Below are 17,950 nucleotides of genomic sequence, written 5' to 3'. Positions count from 1 at the left end.
AGTTATTTAGGGATAATATGGCTGCTTTGCATTTTTTTGAAAGTATGACAGCTAATTCAAACAATGTATTAAAATATTTAATTCTATATGTATTTGTGGTCACCTCCCATTTTGCACTACAAAAAGGCAGGTGGAGCAGTAATAAAAGAGGCACTATAATAATGGCAATAATGTAAACAAAAATGTGAACTACCACCTCAAAATATATTTAATGCATATAATCCCAAAGTGATCATGTAATGCATTCTGTTCTGTTCTCTATACTGACAGGTTTCAGAGTAGCAGCCTTGTTAATCTGTATCCATAAAAAGTAAAGGAGGACTTGTGGCACCTTAGAGACTAACAAATCGATTAGAGCATAAGCTTTTGTGAGCTACAGCTCACTTCATCGGATGCATACAATGGAAAATACGGTGGGGAGATAACACCATTGTTTCACATTCTCTGTGTATATAAAATCTCCCCACTGTATTTTCCACTGTATGCATCCGATCAAGCGGGCTGTAGCTCACAAAAGCTTATGCTCTAATCAATTTGTTAGTCTCTAAGGTGCCACAAATCCTCCTGTTCTCTATACTGTATTTTAAGAAAACTACATAGCAAGCATTAGATTTTCCCAGTTTGCTAAATATGGGGCTGTACCAAATTCCCAGAGGTAAACACCCTTTAGAGTCAAACATCCCTGAACTTTGTCGTAGGAGTTGATTGTGAACTCAGATTCAGTGCGAAGCCCACTGCAATCAATTTTTTTCCCCATGCCAACACAAATAGCCCGATCTTTACAATGGACCAGAACAAAGCCTTGGATCCAAACACCTGCTAATCTCACAGGGATTTTGAATTGTATGGATTGGGCCCACATATGGTTATGTATGGAGAAGATGGCAAGATGAGTACAATTATTTTGTATGTGAACACTTCATTGTTGTTACCATATATAAAAGGAATTAATGGCTTCAGTCCTAGAAGATGGGTGCTTAAATGATGAAATATGCTAAACAAATACTCTTGATAATCTTATCAGAGAATCTAAAGCCTGAAAGCCTGATCCATCTCCCATTGAAATCAGTGGGAACCTTTTCACTGACTTCAATGGGAGGGTAAAATGCCCATGAACGAGCATGGATCTTTTCTCTTTTTCTCTTACCCTGACAGGTGAGTCCTTAAGGTCAAAGGTTTCAGAGGGGTAGCTGTGTTAGTCTGTATCAGCAAAAACAACAAGGAGTCCTTGTGGCATCTTAGCCCTAGTCTAAGCTACGAGTTTAGGTCGAATTTAGTAGCGTTAGGTCAATTTAAAAATGACTACGTCCACACATCCAATCCTGTTCCATCGACCTAAAGGGCTCTTAAAATCGACTTCTGTACTCCTCCCTGACAAGGGGAGTAGCGCTAAAACTTGCTTGGTCAAATTTGGGGTAATGTGGACACAAATTGACGGTATTGGCCTCCAGGAGCTATCCCAGAGTGGTCCATTGTGACCGCTCTGGACAGCACTTTGAACTCCAATGCACTAGCCAGGTACACAGGAAAAGCCCCAGGATCTTTTGAATTTCATTTCCTGTTTGGTCAGCGTGGCGAACTCAGCAGCACTCAGCAGCACAGGTGACAATGCAGTCCCCCCAGAATTGTAGTGAGTAGAATGTTTCTACACTCCCCCTATCATCTCTGTCCCTGAGGTTATCACAGATTAGAAGGCGAAAAAAAACGCACTCGCAATGACCTGTTTTCTGAGCTCACGCAGTCCTCCCGCACTGATAGGGCACAGTTTAATGCATGGAGGCATTCAGTGGCAGAGGTTAGGAAAGAATTAAGTGAGCATGAAGAGCGGAGGCAAGACGTGATGCTGAGGCTAATGGGTGAGCAAATGGACATGATGAAGCATCTGTTGGAGCTGCAGGAAAGCCAACAAGAGCACAGACGCCCCCGCTGGTATGGCGTCTGCACGGGTAACCCAGGAAAAAAGGCGTGAAATGATAGTCTGCAGTTGCTTTCGTGGAGGGGCGGGGGGGGGGGGGGCTGATGACATGTACCCAAAACCACCCGTGACAATGTTTTTGCCCCATCAGGCATTGGGAGCTCAACCCAGAATTCCTATGGGCAGCGGAGACTGTGGGGACTGTGGGATAGCTACTCACAGTGCAATGCTCTGAAAGTCGACACTAGCCACAGTACTGTGGACGCACTCCACTGACTTAATGCGCTTAGTGTGGACATACGCAATCGACTGTATAAAATCGATTTCTAAAAATCAACTTCTATAAGATCGACCTAATTTTGTAGTGTAGATGTTAAAGACTAAGACTAACACATTTAGTAAGCAGTATATATATTATAGCACATAAAAAGATGGGAGTTGCCCTACCAAGTGGGGGGCAGTGATAACGAGGCCAATTCAATCAAGGTGGAAGTGGCCTATTCTCAACAGTTGACAAGAAGGGTTGAATATCAAAAGGGGGAAAATTAATAGTTTCTGCCCCACCGTCAACCTCAGCCTGGACCAGTCCACACAAGAAATCCACTTCCTGAACACTACAGTGCTAATAAGTGATGGTCACACAAACACCATCCTCTACCGGAAATCTACTGACCGCTATACTTATCTGCATTCCTCCAGCTTTCATCCAGACCACATCACACAATCCATTGTCTACAGCCAAGCTTGGAGATACAACCACATTTGCTCCAATCCCTCAGACAGTAAGGCAACTCCCATCTTTTCATGTGCTGTAATATATATACTGCTTAATGTATTTTTCACTCCATGCATCTGATGAAATGGGTTTTAACCCACACAAGACTATGCCCAAATAAATTTGTTAGTCTCTAAGGTGCCACAAGGATTCCTCTTAAGGTCAAAGTTCATGTATATAATGATGAGAGAAGCTTGTATGGCCACTACTTCTGCAGTGCCTGCTCCGTGGATAAGTAGAAGAATTCACTGTTGATTGTTCTCACGCTGGGTATACACTTACAAGTTTTGGCATAGCTATGTTCGTAAGGAGTGTGATTTCCCCCACTTGCAACTAACATAACTATGCCAGCAAAAAGTCCTAGTACAGATGCAGCTATAAGGGAAAAAAATATTTTTGCTGGTGTTACTTACTCTGTTCAGAGAACTATATAAGCCATAAGTTGCATCTCTAATAGGGTTGTGGGTTTTTTTGGCCAATATACCTCTACCAGTATATCTATACTGGCATACCCTTTCAAATGTGGACAGCACCTCTGTCTGCCATTTTCCAGCTGCAGTAAAATGAACTTTACATAAAACACAACAGCCTCCAAAAATATCTAGATTCTATATGTTGACCATGTAACAGGTGGTTGTTTCATGAATAATGCTTTGTGAAATTTTTGACTATAGGCAACCTGGATTATAAAATATGGTGGAGAACATTTATGTGAAAATTTAGGTAATTAAAATAATTTCACAAATCCTAAATGTGCCAGTAGGAGACCATTATCACCAATGGGTTTTATGCTCAAGTGGGAAGAGTAATGCATTCTTCCATCTGTGAAAGATGATACTTATCTCAAGAGTATGAGCTTCTGCCCAAATCAGAGGCATCAAAAATACTTGTTAGGATGGGTGGTACCAGTTTCACACTATTTGAATACAGAAGGATCTGAAGACATGTCCTGAGAAGATATATACACATAGAATCATAGGACTGGAAGGGACCTCAAGAGGTCTTCTAATCCAGTCCCCTGCACTCAAGGCAGGACTAAGTATTATCTAGACTATTCCTGAAAGGTGTTTGTCTAATCTGCTCTTAAAAATCTCCAACGATAGAGATTTCACAACCTCCATAGGCAATTTATTCCAGTGCTTAATTACTGTGACGTTTAGAAAGTTTTTCCTAATGTCCAACCTAACTCACCTTTGCTGCAATTTAAGCCCATTGTTTCTGTCCTATCCTCAGAGGTTAAGGAGAACAATTTTTCTTCCTCCTCCTTGTAACAACCTTTTATGTACTTGAAAACTGTTATCATGTCCCCCCTCAGTCTTCTCTTCTCTAGAGTAAACAAACCCATTTTTTTCAATCTTCCCTCATAGGTCATGAATAACTTGCAAACAGAGAAGAGGTAAAATTCTTTGAGTAAATTATTTGCTATGAGTGATTTGCTAAGTTATAGGCAAGTGTGGTAGAGCAGATCTGAGCAGTCTTCCACTTTTTCACTTTTGCAGCTTTCCCCCCAAATCTACCAATTTATGGGAGCAATCCATCAGGTACCTCTCCAAAAAATAAGAATACCTAGCACTTTGATAGTGATTTGCATATTCAAACTATGGTACAAACATTGAGGGCCAGACTGATACCATACCATAGTTTAGTAGCATCTGACTGCATGAGCAGTTCCATTCCTTCAGTATAGATTATTATACCACAATCATCAGTGTAGTATCTCTGCACCTTCCAGTAGTGCATTAAGCAATGTAACTAACATCTGGACTGTTTATGGAGTAAACTGTAACTCAGTGGGAATAAGAGTATCAGAACTACGCCCTAACTAATTAATTATTAGAACACCTTGTTGAGGTAGCTTAGCAAGTAGTATCTCTTCCAGGGTAGGGGTTTGCGAATGAGCTTTCATGTAAACATGTGTATACATGCAATGGATGAAACATATTCATAAGACCCAGAGTTGTGTCTCTTCAACAATCCCAATGTAATCACTGTCGATAGTGTGTGGTTAGAGCACCGCAATGCACTAATTGGTCACGTAATATGTGAATATTATATTCACATGATATGTGCACGGTGAATCAAATCGTGACACACCAGAACACAATGCATTGTAAAATAATTTTCTTTCTTGTATCTCATTTGTAACTTGTCACACAGCACATGGCATCAGAATTCAGCCGTCAACATGTGGCCTGATTCTTCACCACTGAAGTCAATGGGAGTTTTGCCAAGAACTTCAACAGGAGCAGGGCATCATTTTCTACTCTAACCATTTTTTTAAAAAATATTTCTTTAGCTACATATCTTAAACCTTCCATTGTTTCTTCGGCCTCTTATAACAATTCAAAGAAAAGCCAACACAGGGCTGTCTAAGAAAGAGTTTAATCTGAATGAAACACCAAAGCCAAATGAACCTGATGTTTACTTTAATGGGTGATGCAGTATTACCCAAAGGTCCTGATGATGACAATGGAATTCTCCTCTTCAAACTCTCACCACTTCATAATATGCCTTTGAGCATCTACTGCCATATGACAAGAACAAATAATGCTTTTTGTTTGTGGTAAGTCTTAATTTAATTACAATATTTTCTCATGTTTTATTAATTAAAATAACATTCTTTAATTCTGTGACTTGCATTTTAAATTCCTCACATCAAAAGTCATTACATTCTATCCTTGCATAACTTGCTTAGTTTAGTTCTAGGAAATGCATTTAGCTTTATTTATTGAATGCTTACATACATGCTGCACTAAATTACATATTAATCTTGATCCTACAGCACATAGATCACACTTCAACCTATGGGATCCATTGTATAATGCTGAGTGCACAAATTAGAGCATGCTGCAGTAAACTGCCAGTCTGTGGGGTGCACAAGGGGTGAAACACTTGCACATTCCATGCCCCATGTGTCTGCAGAGTCACTTCTAAGGCCTCGGTTTAGCAAACCATTTAAGCATGTGCTTTAGTCCATTCTTGTTCATCAAAACTCTCAAGCAAATCCCAGTGAAGTCAATGGGACCTAAATACATGCTTAAAGTTAAGCAAATGCTTAAGTGCTCTGATGAATAGGGATAGACTGCTGAATTGGGGCCCATATCTGTTGCAAACTAGATTCCAAATATGTAATACCTAATTGTACTTTGGGCATACTAACTAAATCATTGAACAGACCTTGCATTCTGATTTGTTATGTTATTACAACTTCTCTAAAAGAGACCTAATTCAAGCTGAGTAAAAATTGCAAACTCATACTTAAGTATTTTAATGGAAACTGAGTTTCTGGTGGAATGGTGTAAGGGACACCAAGAGGAAACAGAATTTACTAAAGTCTCTAGAAGATTTGTATCATTACCTCATGGTATATAGTTTTTTTTATGGTGGTATAAAAAAACCCTGGTTGCTACCTCTAATGCAGGGGTTCCCAAACTTGGTTTGTTGCCTGTTCAGGGTAAGCACCTGGTGGGCCGTGAGATGCTTTGTTTACCTGAGCGTCCGCAGGTACGGCTGCTCACAGCTCCCAGTGGCCGCAGTTCGCTGTTCCCGGCCAATGGGAGCTGCGGGAAGCAGCGCGGGTCGGGCCACCATTTCCCGCAGCTCCCATTGGCCGGGAACGGAGAACCATGGTCACTGGGAGCTGCAAGCGGCCGTACCTGTGGACGCTCAGGTAAACAAAGCATCTTGTGGCCTGCCAGGGCTTACCCTGAACAATTCGTGAACCAAGTTTTGGAACCCCTGGTCTAATGGCATAAAGGATATTTCTTGTCTCTGGAAAAATGAGATGAGATGCTGTAGCATTTTCCTTTCACAGAGGAAGCATAATGCTTTGTTCACCATTGCAAACATGGGATGTTTGGGTGTCAAGGTTAGAAATAGGAGAGTTAAGAGTTTACTCTATATGGGTTATATTTTTGCTGCAGACTTTATATGTGGACATGTTAGTGTTTTGCTACTATCTTTTATTTATTGTTTTATGTCCTTAATTCATCCTATCGTTATGAAAATGTCAGAGCCAGTATTAAATAAAAGTTATTGGATTTTAAAATATCAGATCGTCCATTAAGAGTATGAATCTTAAAAGATCACATTGGTTCATATGGCTTGTATGCTGTGTCATAGCTCAGGAAATCATGGCTGTAAGTGGTCACTCTGGGAAAGAAGGTTTCTGCAGCAGCAGGATGGGATTTTTTCCCCTACCATAGAGTAACATTTAAAATTCACACTGAAATCTGGGTTACTTAGGAATTTCTGGAAACCTCTTACCTACCATGTAATCAACCTTTTCCTGACACCATCCCTGGCTATTGCCATGCAGAGCCAACCCTTGGATAGGGTGAATCGGGGTGACCGCTCTGGGCCCCGCACTTTGGGGGACCCTGTGGGCCAGTGCGATTGGACAGTGCAGTCAGGCCTGGAAGAGATGAATCTGTCACTTCTGCTCTGGGTCCCCCTGCTCCAGGCCCCATGGGCCAGTGCGACTGGCCAGTGCAGTCGGTCCTGGGAGAGATGAATCCGTCACTTCTGCCCCAGGCCCCCACCCCCTAGGGACATCCCTGTTGCTATGAAAATAGTTACTAATCCTGATCTGCATTTGGCTGCTTTGTGCCACTCCATTAGCTCAAAGTTGGCCCTAAAGTTGGCAGCTCTGACGTCTGTCCTAAATTACAGCAGGATCTGGCCCAGTCTAACGCAGCCTCAGGATAGGGAGAGTACAAAGAGTGCCTTTTTGCTTCCCTTTAATCTATGTCAAGAAATCCTTAGCTGCATCTGAGGATTGGGCCCATAGAATATATAATATCAGATGCTAATATTAACAGCTTCCAGAAATCATTACTTCAAATATACACCACTTATCACAAAACTAACACCCTTGAAATATTAAAATATCTAAGTATTGTCAAGTTGTTTGTAGACTTAAAGATGATAAATGTCTGCGCTGATTGAAATACTCAATCATTCTGAGCTGTCAAAATTGAAAAGCATTGGAATGATGTATCTGTGTTTGCCCTTACGACTTCATTCTGTGAAGAGAGCAATTTCAGAATGTACTTAGCATAGGGGAGCTTCCTTGGAACTGCAGAACCCAATTTCAATGGTTTGCACACCTAAGGACTACATTTAGTCCTTAGATGAGCATGTGAGTGGCTCATATTGAAGTCAAGGGGTCATGCATTGTTATTATTATTTAATTATTTATAAGTACCTGAAGAAAGCAATATATAAGTATTATATCCCAACAGTATATTGCTGTGATAGCCAGAGACCCCAATCAGAAATGAAGTTACATCATGGTAGGTGCATTGCAAACACATGGGCAGACATGGCACACGTTCTGAAAAGATTAAGCATTTGTTCATTCACCTCTAACAGTTGTTCCAAAAGGAAAATGTTGGGAACAGTAGCAGTTAGCAGAGAAAGGTATAACGCGATCCAATGACTGGAAGCTGAAGCTTGACAAATTTAGACTGGAAATAAGGTGTAAATCTTTAACGGTGAGAGTAATTGGCCATTAGAGCTATTTAGCAAGAGTTGTGGTGGATTCTCAATCACTTAAAATTTTTAAATCAAGATTTAATGTTTTACGAAAAGATCTGCTCTAGGAATTTTTTTAGGGACGTTCTATGGCCTGTTGTTCAGTAAGTAAGCGATGATGATCACAATGGTCCTTTTTAGCCTTGATTCTATGAAGACTGCCTTCACAGGGCCTGTTCTTCCAGGTATTTAGTTTCTCATACACTTTTCCCACTTCACTTGTTAGTATGTTACTCCTCTCTTCTTCTTTCTTCTCCACATGGAATTCATCCTCATTCTGTTGTGATCCCCTTCTTTCCTTGTCTCCCCTCTGCTGTCCCAGCCCCAGATTAGTGCCCCATTCTCCAACACCCCAGCTCTACAGTCCTCATTACCCCACCCAAAACCTTCCACAAAAATCTCAGTCCCTCTTCACACCTAAAACACAAACCGACTATCCTGTAAAGGAAAGGAAGGGGAATTTCAGGGAAGTGAGCAGCTGAGGGTGAAAGGAAGAGCCCCGGGCTGACAGGGGAAGCAGACATGAAGTGTGTGTGGTGTGGGGGAGGAGCGCATAATTCTTTTCTCTGAAATTCATTTGCCTCACTCACTGCTGCTCACCACATATATTTTTGTTATGCTTGAAGATGTTAAAGACTGCCATCAAGTGGGTCTCTGATCTAAAGATAATCACAGACCTGGTTAAAGTCAATAGGTGTGCTAAGTACCCTTTTTAGGGAATGGAAGAAGCAATTAAATGACTCTTTATATAATGATAGGTAGAAATAATAAGAAATTATTTCCCAAGGTACTGGGATAAACAGAGATAAATTGTGTGGGCTTGAGCAGCTTTCCTGGGTCTGATTGCAAATGCAGGAGATTGATTGGTTGTAGCTGTGTGTTAGAGAAAGCAACAGAAAGAGAGAGAAGACGAGAACTCGGAGGAATCTTAGAGACAGAGATTGGGTGGGGAGGCACAATATTAACTGGAAAGGCAGGCTTAGATTTCTGAACAAGGAAACTGCCTGTTGTTATTTGTTCCTACCATGTTCAGAGAAACAGAACTTGGTGTACATTTTTATAAATAAATACTCATATCATCAATTTCTCCTAGCAGAAATAACCCAGAGAGACACCAAACATTGGCTAACTTCATGGGCGAAATGGGGAAGCACTCTAAATATTTTCAAGTCTATATGCCGCCCCTCCTTTCTCCCACCTCTATCCTACTAGGCAATACCTCCTTCACTATTTGGTTCTGATGGGCCTAGTCTTGGAAATATTAGAGGAAGTAGCAGATTGTGAATCTCTCTCCCCAAAAGACAATATCATGTAGTGAGGATAGTGGGGGGTGGATGGTTTGTACAGGCTGTTGGAGGTTGAAGAGAGGTTTGTGTGGGGGAGAGCATCATGGAAAGACTTGAATTTCAAATGTTTGCATTGTTCCTGAAGAAACCTGACTGTTGACCTTTCAGACCTTCATCCATCAACTACATTAATAAATAAACAGTGAATGAAAACTTACATTGAAATGTATGGACTTCTGTGTTTAGGGTCAGAATTAAAATGAGTGGAAAAGGGCTGTGTCTTCGGGTCTTCGAAACCGAAAAATGTGGACAGACCATTCAGAAAATACTACACTAGACATAAACTTTAAGAGTTATTTGCAGACTCCTTGATGTGCTCCATTTATGATAGTATCAGGATGCACCATTTATAGCTTGTCACTTCCCATTTTCTTGTGTCATTTTGATGTACAACAAAATGTAATGTGAAGTTGGACTTGTCATAATGTAAGTAATATAATACAAAGCTACAGGAAGTAGAGATCTATTGTACATGCACACAGGATGTTTTTGAAAATATATATTATTACTATTAATGATCTATTTTGGCACAAAGGGCGTGCTAGTCATTTTCAAAAACAGAGACCTGGATCCTGGATCAACAGGGCCAGTTTGTGCTCAGTTGTTAGTAGAAAGATATCAATACCAGTCTAACCTTCCTTAGGAGGATCACCCCAGTGTAGAAAGAAGTGGAGAAAGAAGTAGTTTGGGACTATCTAGAAAAGCTGGATGAGCACAAGTTCATGGGACCGGATGCACTGCATCCGAGGGTGCTAAAGGACTTGGTGGATGTGATTGCAGAACCATTGGCCATTATCTCTGAAAACTCATGGCAATCGGGGGAGGTCCCAGAAGACTGGAAAAAGGCTAATGTAATGCCCATCTTTAAAAAAGGGAAGAAGGAGGATCTGGAGAATTACAGGCCAGTTAGTCTCACCTCAGTCTCTGGAAAAATCATGGAGCAGGTCCTCAAGGAATCAATTCTGAAGCACTGGGAAGAGAGGAAGTGATCAGGAACAGTCAGCATGGATTCATCAAGAGCAAGTCATGCCTGACTAACCTAATTTCCTTCTATGATGAGATAACTGGCTCTGTAAATAAGGGGAAAGCAGTGGATGTGTTATTCCTTGACTTTAGCAAAGCTTTTGATACAGTCTCCTATAGTATGCTTGCCAGCATGTTAAAGAAGTATGGGGTGGATGAATGGACTATAAGGTGGATAGAAAGTTGGCTAGATTGTCGGGCTCAATGGGTAGTGATCAATGGCTCCATGTCTAGTTGGCAGCTGGTATCAAGCAGAGTGCCCCAACTGTCAGTCCTGGGGCCGGTTTTGTTCAATATCTTCATTAATGATCTGGAGGATGGCGTGGACTGCACTCTCAGAAAGTTTGCAGATGACACTAAACTGGGAGGAGTGGTAGATATGCTGGAGGGTAGGGATAGGAGAAATCTGATGAGGTTCAACAAGGACAAGTGCAGAGTCCTGCACAAAGGACGGAAGAATACCATGCACTGCTACAGACTAGGCTAGGCAGCAGTTCTGCAGAAAAGGACCTACGGGTTCCAGTGGACAAGAAGCTGGATATGAATCAACAGTGTGCCCTTTTTGCCAAGAAAGCTGAGGGCATTTTGGGCTGTATAATTTTGAGCATTGCCAGGAGATCGAGGGACGTGATCATTCCTCAATCATTCATTGGTGAGGCCTCATCTGGAGTACTGTGTCCAGTTTTGGGCCCCACACTACAAGAAGGATGTGGAAAAATTGGAAAGAGTCCAGCGGAGGGCAACAAAAATGTTTAGGGGACTGGAGCACATGACTTATGAGGAGAGGCTGAGGGAACTGGAACTGTTTAGTCTGCAGAGGAGAAGAATGAGGGGGGATTTGATAGCTGCTTTCAACTACCTGAAAGCGGGTTCCAAAGAGGATGGATCTAGACTGTTCTCAGCAGTACCAGGTGACAGAAAAAGGAGTAATGGTCTCAAGTTGCAGTGGGGGATGTTTAGGTTGGGTGTTAGGAAACAGTTTTTTACTAGGAGGGTGGTGAAGCACTGGAATGGTGGAATTTCCTTCCTTAGAAGTTTTCAAGGTCAGGCTTGACAAAGCCCTGGCTGGGATGATTTAGTTAGGGATTGGTCCTGCTTTGAGCAGGGGGTTAGACTAGATGACCTCCTGAGGTCCCTTCCAACCCTGATATTCTGTGATTCTAGAGGGATCCTCTAGTGGGATAGAAATGGTGTATTGATTCTGACATTACACCTCCAGTGACCAACATGAATACATATTCCCTGCTGTTATGGTTGCCATAACAGCCCACTGGAGACCATTTGCAGCTAATGTAAAATAGAAAAGCCTTTTTGTTGCTCTAATTTATGACAAGCAGACTGGACCTGTGCCCAACCATCCTAGGATAGAGAGAGTACAAAAGTGGCTTAAAGCAATCTTTGTACACTTTGTGTACTTGCCAGCAGGTGGAAGATAAAGACAATGATCCTTTCTCAGAGGGGTTTACAGCTAAATTTGACATGATATAATTAGTCACTGGGGCACATCATGATGGAGTAAAGAGTTTCTTACCCTTCCTCCAGTACATCAATTACATTGATTATATAGCTGGTTAGTATTGCTTAAGTCAGAGTTATGAAAATAGTGCATCTAAAGGAGAGACTTAAATGAAGAGAGGGTGTGGGCTTTGCATATCACCTCAAAGAGAGGGAATTCCGGGTGTAGAGGACAGCATGACAGAAAGCACATAGATGTTTGTGGGAGAAGTGGGTCAATGGTTTTCAGAGTGAACAGTGAGAGGAAGTCACCATATTTCATTTATTTATATTTATTTTGAACACCTGAGCACAGCTCTTCTTATAAATAAGTCTACTGATGTGATATCACACTCTAAAAATTTGGTATTGTAGTTAGCCCCTATCTTATCTCTACCCTGCACAACCAAATAATAAAAGTTAAACAATAAGCAGTAGATCCTGTCATCCTCATCCCAACAGGGATCAGGATAAATATACAAACAAATGATTACAGGGGTTTTACTGCCATTTCTCAAGCTGCAGTGGACAGAGTAATACATATTAAAAAGGGAAAGAAATGGTTCCCCTCCGTGATTCACATATTCAGCAGATTTTTATTGCTCAAATGCCAATCAGGCAAACAAGGGGGTTGATCTTACATGGGCAGATGCTCAAAAGCCGCTAATCTATGGTGGACATTAATACTAATTAAATTTTAACTAACCTGCTATAACCATTTAACTGTCTTTCTGGACAACATTTTGACATATCCATCCTCCCAATTAAGTCTGATGGTGATCTGCATGAATATACATTCTCAGGAGCAGGGAAAAAAATGTTCTCCATTGTCTTTTAAATCATTATGATAACCACATGGTGCTTTGTTCACAAAATACTTTGTGGAGTGCACGTTTGTAATTTACCCTCAGCCTGGCCTCTTAAATTATGTGCAATAGTGGCATATAGGTTAGTGTGGCACTAAATTTAGCACTAAGATAAAATTGCATGCATTTTAAGGCTTTGTGTATTTGAAAAAAAAATTAAGTGACAGACATTAATTTTGCATTTCTGAAGTATAATTGGGATAGTAAGAGCTTCAAGAATGGCGTTAGTCTCTACTCTGTCGAACGCCTTCTTGTAGTCCACGAAGGCAATGCAGAAAGGGAACTTGTATTCCCTTGAACGCTCTAGTAGTTAGTTTAGAGTGAAGATGTGGTCTATCATGCTGTAATTCTTTCAAAAGCTGGCCTGCTCTCTAGGTTGCTGTTCATCCAGGTTTTGCAACAGTCAATTTATTATTATTTTAGTGAACAACTTATAAATAGGTGAAAGCAGGCAGATTGGGTGATAGTTCTTTAGATTTTCTCGATTGCCTTTCTTATGCAGCAAGATGGTATTGGACTCTTTCCAACCGGACTATCTTTTGGATTTCCAGGTAGTGGCTTAACCTTTGGGTGAGAGCTTTTCAAAGTTCCTGACCTCCTGCCTTAAGCACTTCTGCTGTCAGACCATCCTTGCCTGGAGCCTTCCCCTCTTTCATTTGATGGACTGTGTGATGGACTTCGCTGATGAGAACTGGGACTATGTGTTCATCGGTTTGTTGAAGTGATGGCATTGGGATGTCTATACAGGATGCAAACAGCTGGGTATAGAAATCCCTGCAGATTGCCTCCATCCAGTTCGATTGGTTACTGATTCTCCATCCCTGTTCTTCAAAGCCAGTAATGATGACCTGTAGAACGCCAGTTCCCATTTGCATTTTTTGAGACTTTTATGATCTTCAGCAGCCTTTAGGAGCTTCTCGGTTTGAAATTTCTCAAAGTCTTCCTTCAACTTCATTCGTATGAGCTTGCAGAGAAGGCAGTGCTCAAGCCTATCGCTGCCATTTCTTTTCATTTTCCTCCTCTTCTCCAGTAAAGTCTATGTATTCTCTGAGATTCTTCCACTAGCTCTTCTTGGTCTTTCATGCTCAGCTGATTTCACACACCGTTTCAGTCTCTTACTGAAGTTCTCATAATCATCGTTGCAGTCATCCAGCAGGCTCCAATCTTCTCTAGAAATGTTTTCCTTCAGGATTGCCTCATCAAAAGCTACCAGTTGGTGCCTTCTGTTCACCATACACAGCGTCTTTTTCTCTACCTTCACAGTGAACGTGAGTCTGGCTCTCAGTAGGTGATGATCGCTACCGATATTGAATGATGGCACTACTGACATATCCTGCACGATGCATCGTCTATCGATCAGAAAGTAATCAATTTCATTGTTTGTCTTTGCGTTTGGTGCGATCCAGGTCCATCTTCTCTTGGCCTTCTTTCGGAACCAGATGTTACCAAGGAACATTCTCCTCGTCTCTGCCAATATAGCTAGTCATTCTCCTCACGCATTTTGTTCTCCGATACCATACCTTCCTATAAACTTTTCGCCTTCTCTCCCTCTTGCAACCTTGGCATTAAAATCTTCCATCAAAATTGTATATATGGAACTCTGAACAAGGGTTTCCTCCAGTTCCTGATGGAATCCTTCCACATCATCATCTTCGCATGCACTTGTGGAAGCATAGATCTGGATGATTTTGAGGGTACTATTTCGGTTCAATCGGAGGTAAAGCATGATGACTTCAAATGGCATGAGACAATTTTTGAAGACCATTCCTTGTTTATGATGTATCCGACTCCTCCAACTGTCCTTGTGCCTTCTCCTTTTCCTAGAATAACTGTGCTTCCATCCCTCCAGCTGACCTCCATCTCCTTCTTTTGTCGTGTTTCGCAAACACCCAGCACATCACAGGCTGTTTTTGCCTTTTCCTCCGTGAGATGGCTTATCAATTCCTCCCTCGTCAGTGTTCTGCAGTTATAAGTGCACACTGAGAGAGTTGTCCAGTTTCCTTTTGGCAACCTGGCACCTGAGATTCTTTGCAGCCTCTCGTCGTTCGAATGCCTCACTGCCTCCGGAGTGGGGATTGAGGAATGGGCAGAGAACTGAGACTTGGTTTTCCATGTTTTTTTAGCCATTGTTTTCAGCCACCCTCTGGTTGGGCTGTCAGTTGACCACCAGGCAATTGGCTATTCCAGGACATAAACACCACCCATGCCACTAACCAATACAAAAATTTTGGCTGTCTTTTGTGCAGGTCAACTGTGCTCTGAGAATACTTACTAGATCAGGCCCCAGAGGTGGTGGAATGTCAACTTTGAGTATCTCGCTTTGGAGCACTTGGGGATTCGGCTTCAGAGAGGGCTCCAAGAATTTTGTTATGTTGGGGCGGCTTTAGTGCTTAGGTGGCTTTGTGCATAGCTACTGGCAGAAACATAGAGGTCTTAGGGGCATACAGGGTTAGGTACCAGCTGAACTGTAGTTTTGACAATGTCAGTGGTGGTCCAAGGTGCCTAAGTCACTTTTGAAAATCACTCAGGCTCCTAAGTTAGTTAGGTCCTGCAATGCTGACTGGAGCAACACCCAAATATCTTTTTAATTGTGGCCTTTGTCTCTTAAGTGTCTATAAAGCATATATGGCAGGGCCCTTCCTTCACTTGTTTTTCTGTGTCTTTTATGGCCAAGATTTTCAAACATAGAAAGCCCCTATTGGATACCCAAATAAGAACGTATCTGAATTTTAAAAATGTACTAAGCACCTAACAGCTTCTATTAATTCCTTAGCTTCAAACTGTTTTGAAGACAACATTTTTTTTTTATTGGCAATAATGAGATTCTGCTCTGAAACAGACTGTGGCATGTGGGCAACCCTGGCAGTGCCTTTATGACAGACGCACATTGACCCCATTCATCACCCTACCAGGTGCCTGTGCCACGTCTCAGATTAAACTAGTGCAGTAGTGACAATTTCAAGAGATCAAAAATCATGAGTTCCCCTTCCCTCCAAAAAATCATGAGATTGGCCCAAAAATCATGGGATTTTTTTAGGAAAAAAAGATATTGTATTTCTGTCTTTTGATGTTTGAACTCTCCCTGGACATTCCCTATGTATGTGTGTCACCATTATTATTGCCCATTATTATTGAGTAAGGTGACTTCGGACCTTGATGTAGGAGCTCTCACTTGCGCATCTGCCTGTCCCTGTGCAGCAATTAATTCTGCTCCCAGTCCCCCCATCAGTTTTGTTCCCACCTGCCCCCATAAGTTCAGCCCCTGAACCCGATCAGTCCCCACCCTCTCAGTTTAACCCTCTCAGCCCCCATAAGTTCAGCCCCCCATCAGCTCCCACCCGATTCATTTCAGCCCCCACAACCCCCATGAATTCAGCCTCCTTCATTTCACCCCCAATTAGCCCTTATCACAACCCCATTACCTCATCTCTGCTCCTCCTGGGGATCTTCAGTCCCTCTCCCAGACCTGGCGAGGCTACAGCAAGATCGCCTGCTCTGCCTCTTCCCTGACTGGATGCTGCAGGGAGGAGGGGGGAAGAGCAGAATCACCCTCTTGTCCAGATTTCTTACAGGAGGGAAGCGAGAGAGGGAGGATGGAACGGAGCTGAGCTGCTGGGTTCTTTGCTCCCTCCCTCTTCCTCTCCTCCTGTGAGAACTGTGAGCACAGGGGAGAGGCTCTGTCAGCTTCTGGAAGGGATGAGCTTTGCATCATCATAAGAAGACAAACTCCAGCACCCTCTGACATCCCGTCACTCACAAAAAAAATATAAGAATTAGAAATACTGCTATTGCTTTCCCATTGAGCTGTGTTTCCCCTCCCTTTCTGTGTTTGTTTTTTAATGTTCACAACCTATTTTCTTATTCATCCTTTTACCGTTTCCTCCTTTCCTTGTCCCTGACATTTCCATTCATGTCTGTGTTCTCTCTCTTTCTCCCAAGGGCTCTGGTAAGTTTCACTTTACTGCATATGTCCAGTATTGCTTGGGTTAACTACTGATTCAGATAAACTCCCTAGAACATTGAAGGTTTTGATATAAGATTTTTCTGTGGAGATGATTGGTTAAACAAATATTTCCTGCATAAGTGTTTTCATCTAGAGATCCAAAGTGCTTTGCAAATGTGAGTGATTATAGTTATCTCCATTTTGTAGATGGTCAAACGGAGACTTAGAAAAGTAAAGTGACTTGCCTAAAATCACATGGTGAACTACAAAAGAGTTTTTTGTCAGTGCAGCCTGCTCCTTGGGTGGTAGAACTGATGTTATTGTAACTTGTCAAATGGAAAGAGCCGTGAGTCACTGTGAGAGAAAAGGAAATGGAAGTAAGCAGCTGGCTTCTGAACGAGGGTGAGAGAAGACAACTGAGAGACTGTGGCTGATTACATATAGGCCTCCTTAGGCCTCCTTAAGACATGTCTGTGTCTAATATATATATATATATATATATATATATATATATATATATATATATATATATATATATATATATATATATATATATATATATATATATAATCTTTTGTTGGCTTACCCTGAAACTGCATCCTGCATCTCCAGTTAAATGGAATCTAATGAAATAGAGATCCAGATGCAAGGACATCACCTTAATCTCAGTATATGCTCTTTCATACCTGGTGGTAGGATATAATGGATGTCTTCTTTTGTAAAACATCAAATTATTTACCAGTTCTACATGCCTTTTTTTCTAGAACTGCTTGGATATGCACAGAATTGGATTAAAGTGGCTGACATTTTTTTAAGAGATCATGTTAATTCTGCCTCAATGTTCACACTATATTTATAGAACGTAGCTGAATACAATGTTAACTCATGTTTGATTTCAATCTTCTGTTTGTGCATTTCAATTTCAAAAGTTCAGGGTTCAGCCTTTGAGATATATATATATATATAGGCTTTCCACTGCACTGTTGTCTAATGCAGCCTCTGTTGATTTATCTCATGTGCTTTAATCTGGAAGAAAAATGAGAGACTTAAACA

This window comes from Natator depressus, chromosome 1 (genome assembly GCF_965152275.1).
Source record: "Natator depressus isolate rNatDep1 chromosome 1, rNatDep2.hap1, whole genome shotgun sequence".
Taxonomy (NCBI): Eukaryota; Metazoa; Chordata; order Testudines; family Cheloniidae; genus Natator; species Natator depressus.
Note: the sequence above shows the minus strand (reverse complement) of the source record.